Consider the following 18,734-nt stretch of genomic DNA (forward strand, 5'->3'; position numbering starts at 1 on the left):
TTCGAACCTGCGACCGTAGCAGCAGCGCGGTTCCGGACTGAAGCGCCTAGAACCGCTCGGTCACAGCGGACATCAAAGTGAGTGATAGTAATTACAACTAAATATATTTGGTGCGTTGTGCCTTGCGGCTCATAAATATTACAAGTAATTATAATCTCTACATCGTTTAGACGATGGCATCTAGAAGACACACAGCCACAATGTATTTTATTATGTAAAAGATTACAGACTCAGGTTGCACTTTATTGATATGGATTATTCTTAAAACATACGAGATCGATTTAGGATTACTCATTCCATCATCAGATTATCTGGAAACCAGTATCATCCTCAGTGATTCTATGAAATACGGCCATGCACGGGTAGTCACTGAACACCGATATTCTGCCATACCACTTTACCACGTAAACAAAAACCCATCAATTTATGCGGAGACTTTTTATTTTACGACACACGCGAAACCCAAGCTGACCGTCGAGCATACCGACCAAAACTGACATCCACCTACAGGCGAATGCACTTGGAGGGAACATAATCATTACGTGAACTTAGTGCGGACAATTGTTCCGTTGTCATCACTTCAGATGGAGGTAAGATCTTCACCATCCAGCGCTATATTACTAGATTCAATTGATATGTACGAATTACGAGATCAAAAGTGTCCACATACCTATTAGTGAACGTTAATAAGGGGATGTGGCCACCGTTCGCCTGTATGACAGCTTGAACTCTGCTGGGGACACTTTTAGTGAGGTGTCTGAATTTCTGTAGAGGAATGGCAGCCCATTCTCCCTCAAGAGCCGAAACCAGAGAATGTAGGTGCGCTGGACGCTACGATATGAAGCGAAGTTGACGTTGCAACTCATTCCATAGACCTAGCAGTGGTTTTAGATTGGGACCCTGAGCAGGTCACTCTATTTGAGGACTGTTATTACACAGCTGAAAGTACGTGCTGCTAAAAGGCCAGGTCTAGTAAACGTGGGCTTTAAAATGCAGACCTGAAGAGCTATGCGCACTTGTTCAGTAGAAGAGATGTGTTTCACTGTAGGGAAAATGATCAAGTGTTCATAGTTCTTAAGGTGTAAAATCATGTTTACTAGACTTTTTCGCTTCCGGTATCGCGTACTTTCAACTCTATCCGTTTAGCCATTAACTATGATACACCCTATACAGACAGGGTGTTAGGAATGTAAGTGCAGATATTTTTATTGATGACTGATGACAGGTACATTAATATTAGCTTCATTTGCAAACTAATAATTATAGCTACTACGAGTATTAATTTTTACGTTGGTTAGCGCATCTAAGAGTGTAAGACATGGATATAGTCTCCCTACTGTTCAATCTGTACATTGAAGAAGCAATGATGGAAATAAAACAAAGATTCAAGTGCAGGATTAAAATACAGGGTGAAACGACATCAACGATGAGATTCACTGATGACATTGCTATCCTGAGTGAAAGTGAAGAAGAATTACAGGATGTGTCGCATGGAATGAAATGTCTTAATGCGTGCAGAACACGGATTGAGAGCAAATCGATGAAGACGAAAGTAATGAGAAGTAGCAGAAATGAGAAGACCGAGAAACACCAGAATCATGGATCATGAAGTAGGCGAAGTCAAGGAATTCTGGTATCAAGGCAGCAAAATAATCCACGACGGAAGGAGCAAGGACATAAAAAGTAGACTAGCACTAGCAAAAGGGGCATTCTTGGCCAGTAGAAGCCTACTACTATAAAACATAGGTCTTAATTTGAGGAAGAAATTCCCGAGAATTTATGTCTGGAGCACAGCACTGTATCGTAGTGAAACTAGGATTGTGGGAAAACTGGAACAGATGAAAATCGAAGCATTTGAGACGTGCTGCTACAGAAGAATGTTAAAAATTAGGTGGACTGATAACGTAAGGAATGAGGAAGTTCTCCGCAGAATAGGCGAGGAAAGGAATATATGGAAAACACTGAGACAAGACGAAGGGACAGGACGACAGGCCACCTGGTAAGACATCAGGGAATAACTTCGATGGTACTAAAGGGAACTATAGATGGTAAAAACTGTAAGGAAAGACAAAGATTGAAATATAGCCAGCAAATAATTGAGGCACTGCAAGTGCTACTCTGAAATGAAAAGGTTGGCACAGGAGAGGAATTTGTGATGGGCAGCGTCAAACCGGTCAGAAGAACGAGGGAAAAAATAAAGGGAAGAAGAAGAAGAAGAAGAAATAAAGCATACCTCCAAGTTCGCAAGGCAAGGGTAAGACATAAATGTTTATTTTCCCCCAAGTAGCAGATTAGGTATTGAGGTGTGGACACAAAACGCATAATCTATACTGACTTGTAGTAGTCTTCGTAGAGCAGTTACGACTAAGTAGAACACCAGACGTATTTGCGGGAAGACTGTTAGACACAGAGAAAAACCAACTGATACACTGAAGTTGGTACATACTAAGGTACCGATGACCATAGTATCTGTACCTGTAACCCTAATACCCTATATATACACAAATACAAGGTGTACAGGGTACAAGGGCGGATATTTTCATATGTGGTGCATTAATATCTACACACATAAGTCTGCTGGTTGTTTTTTCTCTGTGTCAAACTGTCTTCCCACAAACACGTCACAAACTTTTACAACCTGATGTTTTCTGCACGGTCGTACTGCACCACTAAGTGGACTACACCTGTCAGTACAGATCAACCGTTTTGCGAATACGTGTCCACACTGCAACACCTGACCTGCTGCCCAGATAAAAATAAACATTAATGGCCTGCTCTTGTCACATGTACTTGGATTTACTAACCAACCTAAAAACATTACATTTGTAATGGCCATATTTATTAGTCCACACACGACGTAAATACCGATGTAATGTTGTTCAATATACCGTCCTCAGTCACCAACGCAGCAGTAGCAGCTACATCTGTCTTCTCCAGTGGCGATTCTAGCAATCACTGAGTAAAAAAGAACATTGAGAAACGTTCCGCCAACGGTCCGTCAGCGTACAAAGCTGCGTTTGCTGCCGAAGGGGTGGCGTAGTAGCAGGCGCCGGTGCCTCTAACTTCGACGCCCTGTAGCGTCGTTGAATGACGTTCCCGAACACGGATTCTTGTACTCTATTTGTTCCTCACGACACCCTATATAACCTCTCAAAGTTTCTGTGGCACCCTCATATACAGGGTCTCTATCCTAAGGGTCGCCAGGCGTATTTTCTCTGACGTTTCAGCAGATATTTGCAATGTGCATCTGGAGTCAGCTCAAATAAATACTGCTAGTCACACGATAATTTGTAAGTGTCGGTGTATTTGCCGTTATAAACCAAGTGATTTTTAAATCGGAATTTTTCGCGTACATTCGACAGAGCGGTCCCAAATTCGTGTGAATACCCTTGTATACCAGCAGCGGCTGCGTAGTGCTGTTGAATGGTGGTAGCAGTCAACGCGGCCGGGCCGGTGCTGTCGCTGCCGAAGTACTGGTTATTGGCTCTGAGCACTATGGGACTTAACATCTATGGTCATCAGTCCCCCAGAACTTAGAACTACTTAAACCTAACTAACCTAAGGACATCACACAACACCCAGTCATACTGGTTATTCTTCGTGTTTTACTGTTGCTGTTAATATACGTCGATAAAATGGATATCGCACTAGACTAATTTCGGACACGTCTGTAGAACGGGCACGTAAAATTCCGACTTAAAAAATCATTTTCTTTGTAATGGGAACCGAATCCGACGATGGACGTCGCATGAAGTCGTGACGAACAGTATTTGTTTGGGCCGACTCCAAGTACACTTCACAAAAAGGAAACTGAATACCTGCGGAAACACCACCGAGAATGCGCCTGAAGACTCTTAATAGAAACATTCTATATATATAATACAGCCTGAATCAACTAAATCTAGCGCCTCAGATACTGCGGGAATGAAAAGAGCTATTGATGTGAGGTTTTCACAAAGTGGATTGGTAGTCTTGGACTCGTATTGTAAGCCAATAAACGTATTTAATAATGCTTAAAAAGTATTTTTTATGCAAACATATACTTTGAAATGGAACAATGCATAGCGACATTAACAAATTAAACATAGGATAAATTAGAACGTCAGTGGAGTTTGTGCGAGTCGTTTACGAGATACCGAATAGTGAAAAATTTCCACACTGACACTTGTTTGTACCATTCAACGTGCGTAGTTGCTAAGTACGATGATGTTATCTTTGATTACAGTGTGACTGTGTGCTCCTTGAGTGCCCTGTGACCGGCTAGTCAGCTACTGATTGCTAGAGACCAAGCAGTAGGTCGCGAGTGGGCGATGGGAGTTACCAATGCAGAAAAAGCCGACACGCTCATGGAATATGGAGAGGGTAGGAAGAATGCAGATCGTTTTTGTACGGTGAATGAGGTACGATATCTCCATCGGCGTCAACCATCTCGGCAATTATTTATCAACTTCTTCAACGATTTACGTGAAAGTGGTAATGTAACACATAGCCAACATACCAGAAGGAAACAACTGCCGACAGAAGAGGGGTTAAAATGATGTTCTTGCTGCTTTTGCAGTTAATTCGCACGTTAGCTCCCGTGCAGTCGCATGAGCAAGTGGCAGGGGTCACCCAAATGTACTACGCATTCTCCATCGATCGCTATTACATCTCTCACTATCAACAGCTGCATGGAAACGATCATGGGAATCGTGTTACCTTCTGAACACGGGTATTAAGATAGGATATTCCAGGTGTATCATGTATCTTGATTAGTGATGAAGCCAATTTATCAATCATGGACAGGTAAACGACCGAAATATGCACTATTGGTCTGCCGACAATCCCCGTTGGTTTCGTCAGGTGGAACATCAACATCCGTGGAGTGTAAGCGTTTGGTGTGGGACAGTGAACCATCAGCTCATAGACCCGTTTTTCATAGACGGAACACTGAAAGCGCGCAAGTATCGCAGCCTCCTAACAGACATTCTCCCACAGATGCTAGAAGACTTTCCTCTGCAGACTACGAGGAACCTGTCGTACCAACATCATGTCTGTCTAGCCTATAGTTCGCAAAGTACTACAGCATGTCTTCACGACCTGTTTCCAAATCGTTGGATTGGACGGAGGACTGTATCTTGGCCATCCCGTTCCCCGGTTTTGACGCATGTAGACTTTTTTTTGTGGGAAAAGCTGAAAGATGCTATCTACAAGGACATACCAACTACACCCCATGATTTGCAACGACGTATAACTGCAGCCTGGTCGGACATCTCCGATGAAAAATTAGCAAGTATACAGCAGTCGTTCCTTACCAGACTGGAACCGTGTATTGTTCTTGTCGGTGGTCATGTTGTACACAGCCTGTGATGGTCAGTTGTCTCGTTACTGGACAAAATACCCGTAATTAGTGTATACACTTGTGTTGTGCTTTAGTGTGAGCTACCACAGGTATTGTACAAGTGTCGGTGTGGAAACTTTTCAAAATACGGTATCTCGTAAACGAGTCGCACTAGAATCCTGCGTTCAACACCCCTAGCATTTTAATTTACTCTCCTTTTAGTTAGTCAATGTCAATAGGTATTGTTCCATTTTGTTTGCACAAAAATACACCTTATAAATAATTACTATCTATTGATTGGCTAAAAGTACGAACCCCTGACTACCAATCCATTCTGTGAAATCCGCACATCAATAGCACTATCCATTTCAGCAATATCTGTGGTGCAATTTTTAGTTGATTCAGCCTGCATACAGGGTGTGTCTTTTAACTTGAGGCATCTAAATATCTCGAAAACGACGCTTCGAACGAAATAAATGTTTTAGGTTAAAAGTTAATATTAGTAAAGGGACATCTGTCTGCGCTACAAGTGAGCGGGCACAACTTCATATGTTAAAATGGGAAGCCCCCATTTTTATTGTATTTAGGATTCTGCGCCAAAAAATCCATACGGATGGCTCAAACTCTGTTTCCCATTCGATGGCACTGTAATCGAAAAATATCAAGTGTGCATATTTCTGCGCTTTTACCCGACGCATTTGATTCTACATTTTATTTACGGTGTAAATGTATACTTTAAGTCCAGAATGAGATTTTCACTCTGCAGCGGAGTGTGCGCTGATATGAAACTTCCTGGCAGATTAAAACTGTGTGCCCGACCGAGACTCGAACTCGGGACCTTTGCCTTTCGCGGGCAAGTGCTCTACCAACTGAGCTACCGAAGCACGACTCACGTCCGGTACTCACAGCTTTACTTCTACCAGTACCTCGTCATCTACCTTCCAAACTTTACAGAAGCTCTCCTGCGAGACATGCAGAACTAGCACTCCTGAAAGAAAGGATATTGCGGAGACATGGCTTAGCCCCCAGGCTGTGGCTAAGCCATGTCTCCGCAATATCCTTTCTTTCAGGAGTGCTAGTTCTGCATGTCTCGCAGGAGAGCTTCTGTAAAGTTTGGAAGGTAGGAGACGAGGTACTGGTAGAAGTAAAGCTGTGAGTACCGGACGTGAGTCGTGCTTCGGTAGCTCAGTTGGTAGAGCACTTGCCCGCGAAAGGCAAAGGTCCCGAGTTCGAGTCTCGGTCGGGCACACAGTTTTAATCTGCCAGGAAGTTTCATATCAGCGCACACTCCGCTGCAGAGTGAAAATCTCATTCTGGAAACATCCCCCAGGCTGTGGCTAAGCCATGTCTCCGCAATATCCTTTCTTTCAGGAGTGCTAGTTCTGCATGTCTCGCAGGAGAGCTTCTGTAAAGTTTGGAAGGTAGGAGACGAGGTACTGGTAGAAGTAAAGCTGTGAGTACCGGACGTGAGTCGTGCTTCGGTAGCTCAGTTGGTAGAGCACTTGCCCGCGAAAGGCAAAGGTCCCGAGTTCGAGTCTCGGTCGGGCACACAGTTTTAATCTGCCAGGAAGTTTTATACTTTAAGTGTTTTAACGGCTGATTCTGATGTTCAAACGTTACTCGAGTGTTGCAAATGTGATTGTACGGTACAAGTGATATGGCTAGACATTGATATTTATCGGAAATAAGCTGCTTGTGTGGTAACGACCCGAAGGGGCTATTTGTAATGAGTCCCCTAACCATCGGAATGCTTGATTTCGGTGGCCGCCCTCAATCCCAGAGTGACTGATTTCGGTGTGTGTATCCATCCAAGGGCCGTACAAACCACAACCATTGTAACAGGACAAAATGTCCATCACGTGACAGTGACAGGCGCACCTGCTATGAATACTCACCGAAATCAAGCACCCCAATCGTAAGAGGCAAGGGGACTCATACTGCTATCAAGCATCCCCATTGGACTATTACGTAACATCATCGTTCCTGGATCACGATAAACGTAGTTTCTAACCAGACATTGAAACGTCTAACCATATTGCCTGCACAATCAATTCTGCAACACCAAAGTAAATTTCGAACATAAATATCAACGGCTAGAATACAAAGATTAACTTTTATATTGTAAATAAAATGTAAAACCAAATGCGTCGGCTCTTAATTGTAAAAACTGGCACATTTGGCATTTGTCGATTACAGCACCATCTACCACGAATGGGAAACAATTGTGTGAGAAAACCGTGCGTATATTGTGGTGTAGAATCCGAATATGCAGGTAAAACGGGTGCTACCAACTGAAAATACAAAGCTGACTCCGCCCACGCAGGAGGGGTGGTTAGGAAGTGGCCAGTTGTAGTGCAGACAGATGTCCCCTTTACTAATAATAACTTTTCATCCGGAACATTTGTTTGTGAGATGTGCCGTTTTCGAGAATTTGTATAAAGTAAAAACAAGTGCGCTATACAGGGTGTTACAAAAAGGTACGGCCAAACTTTCAGGAAACATTCCTCACACACAAATAAAGAAAAGATGTTATGTGGACACGTGTCCGGAAACGCTTAATTTCCATGTTAGAGCTCATTTTAGTTTCGTCAGTATGTACTGTACTTCCTCGATTCACCGCCAGTTGGCCCAATTGAAGGAAGGTAATGTTGACTTCGGTGCTTGTGTAGACATGCGACTCATTGCTCTACAGTACTAGCATCAAGCACATCCAGTGCAATGTTTACAAATGCGGAGTTGGCAGATGCCCATTTGACGTATGGAGTAGCACGGGGCAATAGCCGTGGCGCTGTACGTTTGTATCGAGACAGATTTCCAGAACGAAGGTGTCCCGACAGGAAGACGTGCGAAGCAATTGATCGGCGTCTTAGGGAGCACGGAACATTCCAGCCTATGACTCGCGACTGGGGAAGACCTAGAACGACGAGGACACCTGCAATGGACGAGGCAATTCTTCGTGCAGTTGACGATAACCCTAATGTCAGCGTCAGAGAAGTTGCTGCTGCACAAGGTAAAGTTGACAACGTCACTGTATGGAGAGTGCTACGGGAGAACCAGTTGTTTCCGTACCATGTACAGCGTGCGCAGGCACTATCAGCAGCTGATTGGCCTCCACGGGTACACTTCTGCGAATGGTTCATCCAACAATGTGTCAATCCTCATTTCAGTGCAAATGTTCTCTTTACGGATGAGGCTTCATTCCAACGTGATCAAACTGTAAATTTTCACAATCAACATGTGTGGGCTGACGAGAATCCGCACGCAATTGTGCAACCACGTCATAAACGCAGATTTTCTGTGAACGTTTGGGCAGGCATTGTTGGTGATGTCTTGATTGGGCCCCATGTTCTTCCACCCACGCTCAATGGAGCACGTTATCATGATTTCATACGGGATACTCTACCTGTGCTGCTAGAACATGTGCCTTTACAAGTACGACACAACATGTGGTTCATGCGCGATGGAGCTCCTGCACACTTCAGTCGAAATGTTCGTACGCTTCTCAACACCAGATTCGGTGACCGATGGATTGGTAGAGGCGGACCAATTCCATGGCCTCCACGCTCTCCTGACCTCAACCCTCTTGACTTTCATTTATGCGGGCATTTGAAAGCTCTTGTCTACACAACGCCGGTACCAAATGTAGAGACTCTTCGTGCTCGTATTGTGGACAGCTGTGATACAATACGCCATTCTCCAGGGCTGCATCAGCGCATCAGGGATTCCATGCGACGGAGGGTGGATGCATGTATCATCGCTAACGGAGGACGTTTTGAACATTTCCTGTAAGAAAGTGTTTGAAGTCACGCTGGTACGTTCTGTTGCTGTGTGTTTCCATTCCATGATTAATGTGATTTGAAGAGAAGTAATAAAATGAGCTCTAACATGGAAAGTAAGCGTTTCCGGACACATGTCCACTTAACATATATTCTTTCTTTGTGTGTGAGGAATGTTTCCTGAAAGTGTGGCCGTACCTTTTTGTAACACCCTGTATATACAATGCTTGATTTGAAAAAAAAAAAAAAAAAACTAAAGAGAGAGAGAGAGAGAGAGAATCCGGTACTGTAACTTTCCCAGGGCGATGTGTGTTTTTTTTTTAATTTAGACTTCTTAAAACGTTACTTTAACGCTTTTAAGCGCATTTCAAAAAAGCGAATACAACATAACTGAAGTTCTACCACATCTCAAAACCTGCAACGTCTTGTGCATACAACGAACGGCGAGTTGCAACGTAATGTCTAGGTATTCTGGCGTACTATGGTTCCCTCGTTAGATTCCTTCCTCTGAGACCTTCAAGACTCAGGATGTACATCTGTTCTTAGTGTGGATTTGACAGGAGGTTGGTTTAAGTGGCTCTTCTTATAAAAGCAGCACGTATATGTCAGGGCATATAGAGCTTACAAAATTCAGCTGCTAATCCTGCAAGCTATGCAGTAGGGCATCTGTGAAGGCTGGGAAGTGGGAGAGAGGAATTGGCAGAAGTGAAGATGCGAGAGCAGCTTGTGGGTCGTACCTGGATAGGTCAGTCATTAAGATCTTGTGTGCGCGCCAAAGGCAATATTTTGCGTTCCAGACCAGACCTGCACACAGTTTTAACATGCGAGAAGCCTTCAGATTCAAAACTCGTCGTTTGCACATTGCACGAGCTTTAGCGTACTAGACGCTCTCGGTTCCTACAATCTCTGCAGCTTATTCATATACATTCTACATAATACAAGGACAAGGATACTCATTGCTACAGGCTGTGCCTTGGGTATAGCACCTGCTTCTCTCTCGTTGGTGCGCTTTAAAAAAAAAGTGTTCTGTAGAAGGGTTTCTGAAGACGCTACTAAGACAATCATCCATCACGCGAGCGGGTTAGCTTTTTGCACCAGACGAATGTTACGATTAGGTATTCGAAGCTTCAGCAGTTTACACAGCCTCAGTTCTGATAATGGCAGTTTTTGACAAGATAAAATAAATGTACGAACGGTAGAGGTGAAATCATATTTTAAGAGTCTTAATGGAAACTAGGGAATGAGTTGCTGGTTCAGTCCACTAACAGATCCACAGGTCTGGGATACATCCGAAGTTAGGAGTAGGATCCTGTTCGGTTCACTAAATTCTTCTTGGAAATGCTTTTTGTATATGATAAAAAACTGCGTTGTGGTATGGGTTGAAACTGCATGTTCCCCTATTACTGGTAGGGTAAATTGATTCACAGTCAGAAAGCTCAGTGCATATTACCATCAACGAGAGATTGACACCGGCTAAAAATTTAGTTTTCACGTCGTATGCTTGTAAGTGGGAAGTTCATTCATGACGTATGTACATTAGATATAACGGTAACAGATAGACCTGATCTCGTAGAGGGATTCCACAGTAAAGCTGATATTAGTGACCATGAGACAGCTGGAGCAACAATGATTACATACACACAAAGGTAACGAAGTGAAGTAGGATGATTTACATATTCAGTAAACTAGGTTAAGAATGGATAGTGTCATATCCCAATGAGAAACTTTGAACATTTAGCACTGTATATATAAACATCAAGAAGTTCATTACAGGAGGGCTCCCCCCTGTTAACAGTTTCTGAAAACTGCACAACACCTGTAAAATAAACCGTAAGGCTTATACATACAGAAATGCAAAATGAAACATGTTTTGCTGTCAAATGGGCATTGCATGATGTCTTCAACGACTACCGAATCAGAATCGTATCGAAAGACCGTTCACAACGCCCAAATTTTGCACATATGTAACGCTTCACTCGGTTTTCAAATCCCTTTCCAAAAGATCCTGGAGTACTGCCTCAGTTTAATTCTTGCACTACTGCAAAATGACTGCTATAGATGTGAGAGCAAGTGGCGTTGAGAAACAGGTGAACTCATTAAAATATAACACGCTATTAGATCTAATACATATACGGTAGATTCTCTGTCAAATTGTATACAGAATTTGCAGCTGACCTAACCGCTCTCTTAACCATTAGATACAGTAGATTCCTCGAACAAAAACTGTGCACAGTGCCTGAAGGAAAGCACGTTTAACTGTCAACAAGGGTGGCAGAAGTTATCCGCAAACCCACCGCCCTATAACATTGATAGCCATCTGTTGTAGAATCTTAGAACATATTCTGGGCTCCTGGGTAATGAGATATTTGTAACAGAATGACCTCCTCCGAAGAAAGGACCGTATAAACATTTCAATAAAATCGCAGGACATCCTGAAAGCCACGAATGAAGGTGGTCAATGGTTCTGACTTCCGAATAGCACTAGCGATTATTAACGGAAGTGCTAATCATATGAGATATAAAACGAAATATGTGATCGGGATGAAGATTTCTTAGTAGGGAACACGTAGTATGTCATCTTTGAAGATGTCATCGACAGATGTACATCGAAGAGCCAAAGAAATTGGTACACCTGCCTAATATTGTGGAGGGCCTCCGCGAGCACGCAGAAGTGCAACAGCACGACGTGGCATGGACTCCACTAATGTATGAAGCAGTGCTGGAGGGAATTCATACCATGAATCGTGCAGGGCTGTCCATAAATCCGTAAGAGTACGAGGGGGTGGAGATCTCTTCTGAACAGCACGTTGCAAGGCATCCCAGATATGCTGGGAGAGTTTGGTGGCCAGCGGAAGTGTTTAAACTCACAAGAATGTTCCTGGAGCCACTCTATAGCAATTCTGGACTTGCAGGGTGTCGCATTGTCCTACTAGAATTGCCCAAATCCTTCGGAATGCACAATGGACATGAATGGATGCAGGTAACATGGAAATGAGCGTATGGCATTGTTAGCCGGGAGGCCCCCAACCGAGGACGTTCGGCCGCCAAGTGCAAGTCCTATTTCAGTAGACGCCACATTGGGCGACTTGCGCGCCGGTGATGAGAACACAACAACACTGTGTACACGAGCGGACAATATCTCCAACCCGGCCGTGAATCGACCCCGGGCCCGATTGTATGGGAGGCAAGCACGTTACCATCCAGCTATGCAGGCGGACTGGATGCAGGTAATCAGACAGGATGCTTACGTATGTGTCACCTGTCAGAGTCGTATCTAGACGTATCAGGGGTCCCAAATCACTCCAACTGCACGCGCTCGACACCATTACAGAGTCTCCACCAGCGTCAACACTCTCCTGCTGACATGCAGGGTCCATGGATTCATGAGGTTGTCTCCATAACCGTACACATTCATCCGCTCGATACAGTTTGAAACTAGACTCGTCCGACCAGGCCACATGTTTCCAGTCATCAACAGTCTAATGTCGGTGTTGACGGGCCCAGGCGAGGCGTAAAGCTTTGTGTCGTGTAATCATCAAGGATACACGAGTGGGCCTGCGGCTCCGAAAACCCATATCGAAAATGTTTCGTTGAACGGTTAGCACGCTGACACTTGCTCATGGCGAGGTGGCGCAGTGGTTAGACACTGGACTCGCATTCGGGAGGACGACGGTTCAATCCCGCGTCCGGCCATCCTGATTTAGGTTTTCCGTGATCTCCCTAAATCGCTCCAGGAAAATGCCGGGATGGTTCCTTTGAAAGGGCACGGCCGACTTCCTTCTCCGTCCTTCCCTAATCCGATGAGACCGATGACCTCGATGTCTGGTCTCCTTCCCCAAAGAACCCAAGCCCCAACTTGCTCATGGCCCAGCATTGAAATAAGCAGCAATTTGCGGAAGTGTTGGTCCCGTTCTTGCAGGATCTTTTCCCAGCTGCAGCGATGTCGGGGATTTGATGTTTTACCGGATTCCTGGTATTCACGGTTCACTCGTTAAATGGTCGTACGGGAAAATCCCCATTTCATCGCTACTTCGGAGATGCTGTGTCCCATCGCTCGTGCGCCGACTGTTACAGCTCGTTCAAACTCACTTAAATCTTGATAACCTGCCATTGTAGCAGCAATAATCCATCTAACAACTGTGCCAGACAATTATTGTCTTCCATAGGCGTTGCCGACCGCAGCGCCATATTCTGCCTGTTTACATACCTCTGTATTTGAATACGCATGCCTATACGTTTCTTTGGCGTGTCCCAGGTGTGTTGGGAACCTTACTCTTATTTTGTATACTAATGATCCGACAGATAATACTAATAGTAACCTCAGCCTTTAGCAGATAATGCTGTTATTTTTAAATTAAGTATTACCTAAAAAAACTTGCACAAATGTCCAGACAGACCTTGAATTCTTCACTTCACTAAACGCAAGAAAGAAGTGTGCTATGACTACAACGTCTATGAGACACAGTTGGTGTCAGTCGACTCGCACAAATATTTAGGTATTGTATTTTCGTAGGATATGAAATAGAATTATCAAAGGGACTCACTCGAAGAAAAGGCAGGTCATTTCATTGATAGAACACTGAGAAAATGCATGCACTGTACATAAGAGATTATTTACAAAATTCTCATCCGGCCTCTCCTAGTATATTGCTAAAGTGGGTGGGAATTATACCAGTGAGTACTATCGGGGGACCGAGCGAGGTGGCGCAGTGGTTAGACACTGGACTCGCATTCGGGAGGACGACGGTTCAATCCTGCGTCCGGCCATCCTGATTTAGGTTTTCCGTGATTTCCCTAAATCACTCCAGGCAAATGCCGGGATGGTTCCTCTGAAAGGGCACGGCCGACTTCCTTCCCCATCCTTCCCTAATCCGATGAGACCGATGACCACGCTGTCTGGTCTCCTTCCCCAAACAACCAACCAACCGACAATCAGGGGATACTGAAGGGCAGCGCGATTAGTTACCATGGAAGAGCTTCAAGGATATTCTGAAATACCTGAGCTGGCAGACGCCTGAAGACGGTCAACAAACCACCGAAAGCCTGCTTACCTATTTTTAAGAACCACTATTAAGTGAGAAGTCTAGAAGTATGTATCGCTCCCCGTGAGAGCGGTAAGACAATACTAGAATAATTACAGAGCACATAGTCATTTAACTTGTCATTCTTCACAGCGATCCTTACTCAAATAGAACAGGAAGAAAGCTGAAACATGCTACAATGGCAAATAACCACTTTACAGTGGTTTGCCCGAAGTATGGATATTAATGCAAGTTAAGTTGCATCAGTATATTACTACCTTGGAAACCCTATTCAACACCTCACATTGCCTTTAATTCCTGGAGTGATTTTGGTGCGCCTTATCGACTCCTTCAGGGCATACAAACTCTCATCACGTAACTTCGCCACGCCTACCCCACTATTGGGTCGTGTTGTTAGCCCGCAACACTGGTGCCAGTATTTAAAGGCCCATCAGACTAGTTATATCTACACACGTGACTACGGTTTCAATTAGCAAGTTTAATAGGGCAACTGTGAAGCGCGGTACCCGCAGCAAACCGGGTGCGTGGGGCGTGGTATGGCACCGCTGCGACAGGCGCCAGGTGCGCCCCAAGGTCACGCACTACGCTTGCCTCCCGCCTGCATCACACTGCCAGTGGGTTGTAACACGGGGACGCGACTCGCGTGGCTCGTGGCTGTCGAGTGGACTACAGATCACAGCCGAGATTACTGCTCAAAGGAAGCCAGGAAAGACTGTATGGCTCGAGGTGCACTATTAGTCTGTCTCGATGTTCAGTAATGGCGTACAATGACTTGTCCACATGCACTAGGGAAACAACCCTTGAGTGAAGACTAAACAAGTAACCGTCATATTCTCTTTAGTACCGATACTGGTCCACTAGCGGTGTAGGACAGCGTCTGTGCAAGTAATGATAGGCTGAAACTTTTAAGCTACGATGTCGCGCAGATTACTTACGAAGTGGAAATGGTAGCAGACAGCGTATTTACTGGACGTAAATATGTTACTGTCTTCGTTTCCGGGTTACAGGTATCTCGAACACAACTGCCGCCGAGGTGGCTTCCTGATGGTTGTTCGCATTCCCCGTGCGCCGTTGCTTGGTTGCTATTTCCCTGATGAGGGCAACACGAAGCCGGAAGAACTACCAGGAAGTCAATTTGGCGGCACGGCAGCGTTTCGATAACTATCCCCCTCTCTTTCACTACCTGCTATCAATACCAACACATGATTAAGGCTGCTCAGTTTTACTTAATAATTACACTACTTTTGAAAAGTCACGGGGGAATATCTCTTCTTATATGAACGTAACACTGGTTTTCTACAATCTACAGTGTTCAGCCGCACTGGGGTACAGTAGACTCATGAGGAAAATCCCGGCAGACAAGTCGAGACGTTGAGTTTTGGAGAATAGGAAAATGACGCGGCCTGATAGTGTAAAAGATTTTATCTTCAGTAACGACGGCCGCGATGACCAATAGATTTCTATGGTAATTCAGTACGTCATTCTCAGATGAGAGATAATAGACACAAGGAAAACAATGTTAAGGTTATATCCACATGGGAATGTGTGTTAAAAATGTCTCCGTGCGTATCTAAAGCATGCAAGAAAAGAATGCTTGAGTGAGGTGATGCGAAGTACTGGGCAACAGTCTTCCCTGTGATGTGTTTCATTGTTTGTCGTTTAAGGTCCCCAGTGCTTTATAACATCAGTTTTCTTGCCCTTTTATATACCTACAGCATCAAAAATGGTTCAAGTGGCTCTAAGCACTATGTGACTTAACATCTGAGATCATCAGTCCCCCAGAACTTAGAACTACTTAAACCTAACTAACCTAAGGACATCACACACATCCATGCCCAAGGCAGGATTCGAACCAGCGACCGTAGCGGTCGCGCGGTTCCGGACTGAAGCGCCTAGAACCGCTTGACCACAGTGGCCGGCACAGCCTCAAGCCAAAGCTTAAAATTCTTGTGAAACATGCATACAGGTGCCAAATTCTCACGGTAAGCAGGAAACAGGAAACAGAAAACATTACCGATAACGTTGTTTTTACTGAACAAGGTGAAACGTGTCGTGAAAAGAAGTGCATTTCAGCACTCATGCACAGTATCAACATCAATAAATTATTTATCTAGCAGCCACCGACACAATGGCCACACGAATGACGGATATGATCGTTGCTATTCCGGAAGTATCAGTACGCTGAAAACGTGTGATGATTTAATACATTGCGTCGTTTTCTTCTAAACAATGTTGATGCCGCTGCATTAACGATGTGTTCAGAACAGCGCATACTATTCTGGTCTTGACCATGTCACAACGCACACCCCAGTGGCTGCCTTATTTTTGTTGCATGCACTCTTCTCAGTATAGAACCGTGCATGCATTGATTATTTCCAGAAGCGTAACTTAGTGTCTAACACAGTCAAGCTGAAGCAAATTTCTCTGCTGCAGTCTGTCAAACACAGTGAGTACGAAATTCCATTTCATAGTGCAATGGAGCAACTCAGTAATACCAAATTATCTGACAAATTGTGAAAAGCAGTAAAGGCGATGCACACGATCTTTGTGCAAGTGTGAGTATATATAATGTATATGATTGGTTTAAACGCGTTTGGGACAGAAAAGAACCTTCTGATATTTTCGGGCCCATCGTCAATATGCATAGCAACAGACTTCGTAGGGTTTTTGTCTCAGATGCTGGCACAAATTCGTCGATAAAGTCTGAGATTGATAGTTCGAGATTAGCAAAGACGCTGTTCACCTCACTCATCATTCATAAAGTTTTCGTTAAGCGGTACACCTATTCCCAAGTTCTGCTATACTCATTAACTGAATACCAGATGGTAACAAGGACGGAAACTGTTGGAGGCTTTAATAACACGTGTGACCAAGATGCATGTAATGCACAAATCAACCTCAAATAGGATGAAGCGTTGTGCATCCAGTTCGATATGAAGGTCTAACAACCAACAGGGTGACTGCATCGCATCTTGATCCAAAGACATCCAGAGACTTCGGCCTACGCCAAGAGAAACAAAGAAATGGTTCAAAGGGCTCTGAGCACTATGGAACTTACCATCTGAGGTCATCAGTCCCCTAGAACTTAGAACTACTTAAACCTAACTAACCTCAGGACAACACACACATCCATGCCCGAGACAGGATTCGAACCTGCGACCGTAGCGATCGCATGGCTCCAGACTGAAGCTCCAAGAGAAACAATCACTGACAGTTCCCAGAATTTTTAGCAATGTTTCCCAAAGTATACTGTGGTCAATCGAAGTTACTTTTAACGGACGACAGAGACATTTTGTTTGGACTTTCTGTTTCTTTGTTTTATGATACAGTTTGCTTAATTTTGAGACCTGGTTGATGTCTGTTCGAATCCTGAATACGACGCACAACATTTTCAACGCTAGTGTTGGGCAAGCAAGGAAATGAGAATTGACGGTGTCAAGTTTATCACACTTGGACTTACACTACCTTTCCACAGCATCTAATCTAGCAAGAGCATGAGTCACTATGGATAATTCTCTGCCCGTCGGACAGGAACTTTGGGTTCGGCGGTTTTGGCGCCGATGCTCCTTGCAAAATTCTAACCTTTGAATAGCGTCACATCGAGTGAAGGTATGTGAAACTGTGTACAATGTTCCACCCAGTGGATGGTGACGTGGTGCTGGAGAGGTAACGGCTATAAACCGACATCGAATTTCACCTTTTCCATTACTCTCTTTCGAGCGGAGGATGCCCGTAATAACCAAACATCTGTAATATCTTTGCAGTTTGTCTTTGCAGTTTGTCTTGTATATTTTGCAAGTTAATTATTACTATCGTTTTTACAAAATTATGTTTCACCTGATTCTGTTTGGAATCTTCAGTGGGTCTTTATGTCTCCTATGCTTTATGTGTGCCTATCGGCATTCGTGTAAACACTTCTGGACTGAATTGCATGCCACAATGCACATTACCTTGCCGTACACTGCACTTTATCTGTCTTGATATCTATAATGACGGAGCTACGAATATTAATAAAGCGGTATGAAGTACTTTAAAATATACAACACAAGTTTAAATATAGATTTATTTGCCTAAGATCATGGTTTACGCGTAATTAAAGAGAATGACGTACATACAGCTACGATGTAACTTTTGAATTACAACTTAAAGAGCCGAGCGTTTCTAGGCGCTACAGTCTGGTACTGCGCGACCGCTACGGTCGCAGGTTCGAATCCTGCCTTGGGCATGGGTGTGTGTGATGTCCTTAGGTTAGCTACGTTTAAGTAGTTCTAAGTTCTAGGGGACTGATGACCTCAGCAGTTAAGTCCCATAGTGCTCAGAGCCATTTGAACCATTTTGATCTACTTAGAGATGTATTTATACAAATCGAAAGTAAAGGGATTCAGGGGAAATATCCAGTCTGTTCAACTACTGTAACTGGCTTAATCGAGCATGTTCGCAAATTTAACTTTGTAATATGCTTGATACCATATAACCAAGGTGAATATCACATAAATAATAATAAACAAATAAATTCCAGTTATGAGCAGTATGTTTACCAACAAAATGTAGCGCCTATGCTGCTTTATAGATGAGAAAGTTGTGCCTCTGAACAGA

The 18,734-nt window shown here is 44.0% G+C and overlaps 1 protein-coding gene across 1 annotated transcript in view; it reads right to left on the reverse strand.

Moving 5' to 3' along the window:
- Positions 1–18,734, reverse strand: part of LOC124616174 (SLIT-ROBO Rho GTPase-activating protein 1-like) — a 688,520-nt gene that overhangs the window by 544,854 nt on the left and 124,932 nt on the right. The gene's annotated exons all lie outside the window — the stretch shown is intronic.

Source organism: Schistocerca americana, chromosome 5 (assembly GCF_021461395.2).
Source record: "Schistocerca americana isolate TAMUIC-IGC-003095 chromosome 5, iqSchAmer2.1, whole genome shotgun sequence".
NCBI lineage: Eukaryota > Metazoa > Arthropoda > Insecta > Orthoptera > Acrididae > Schistocerca > Schistocerca americana.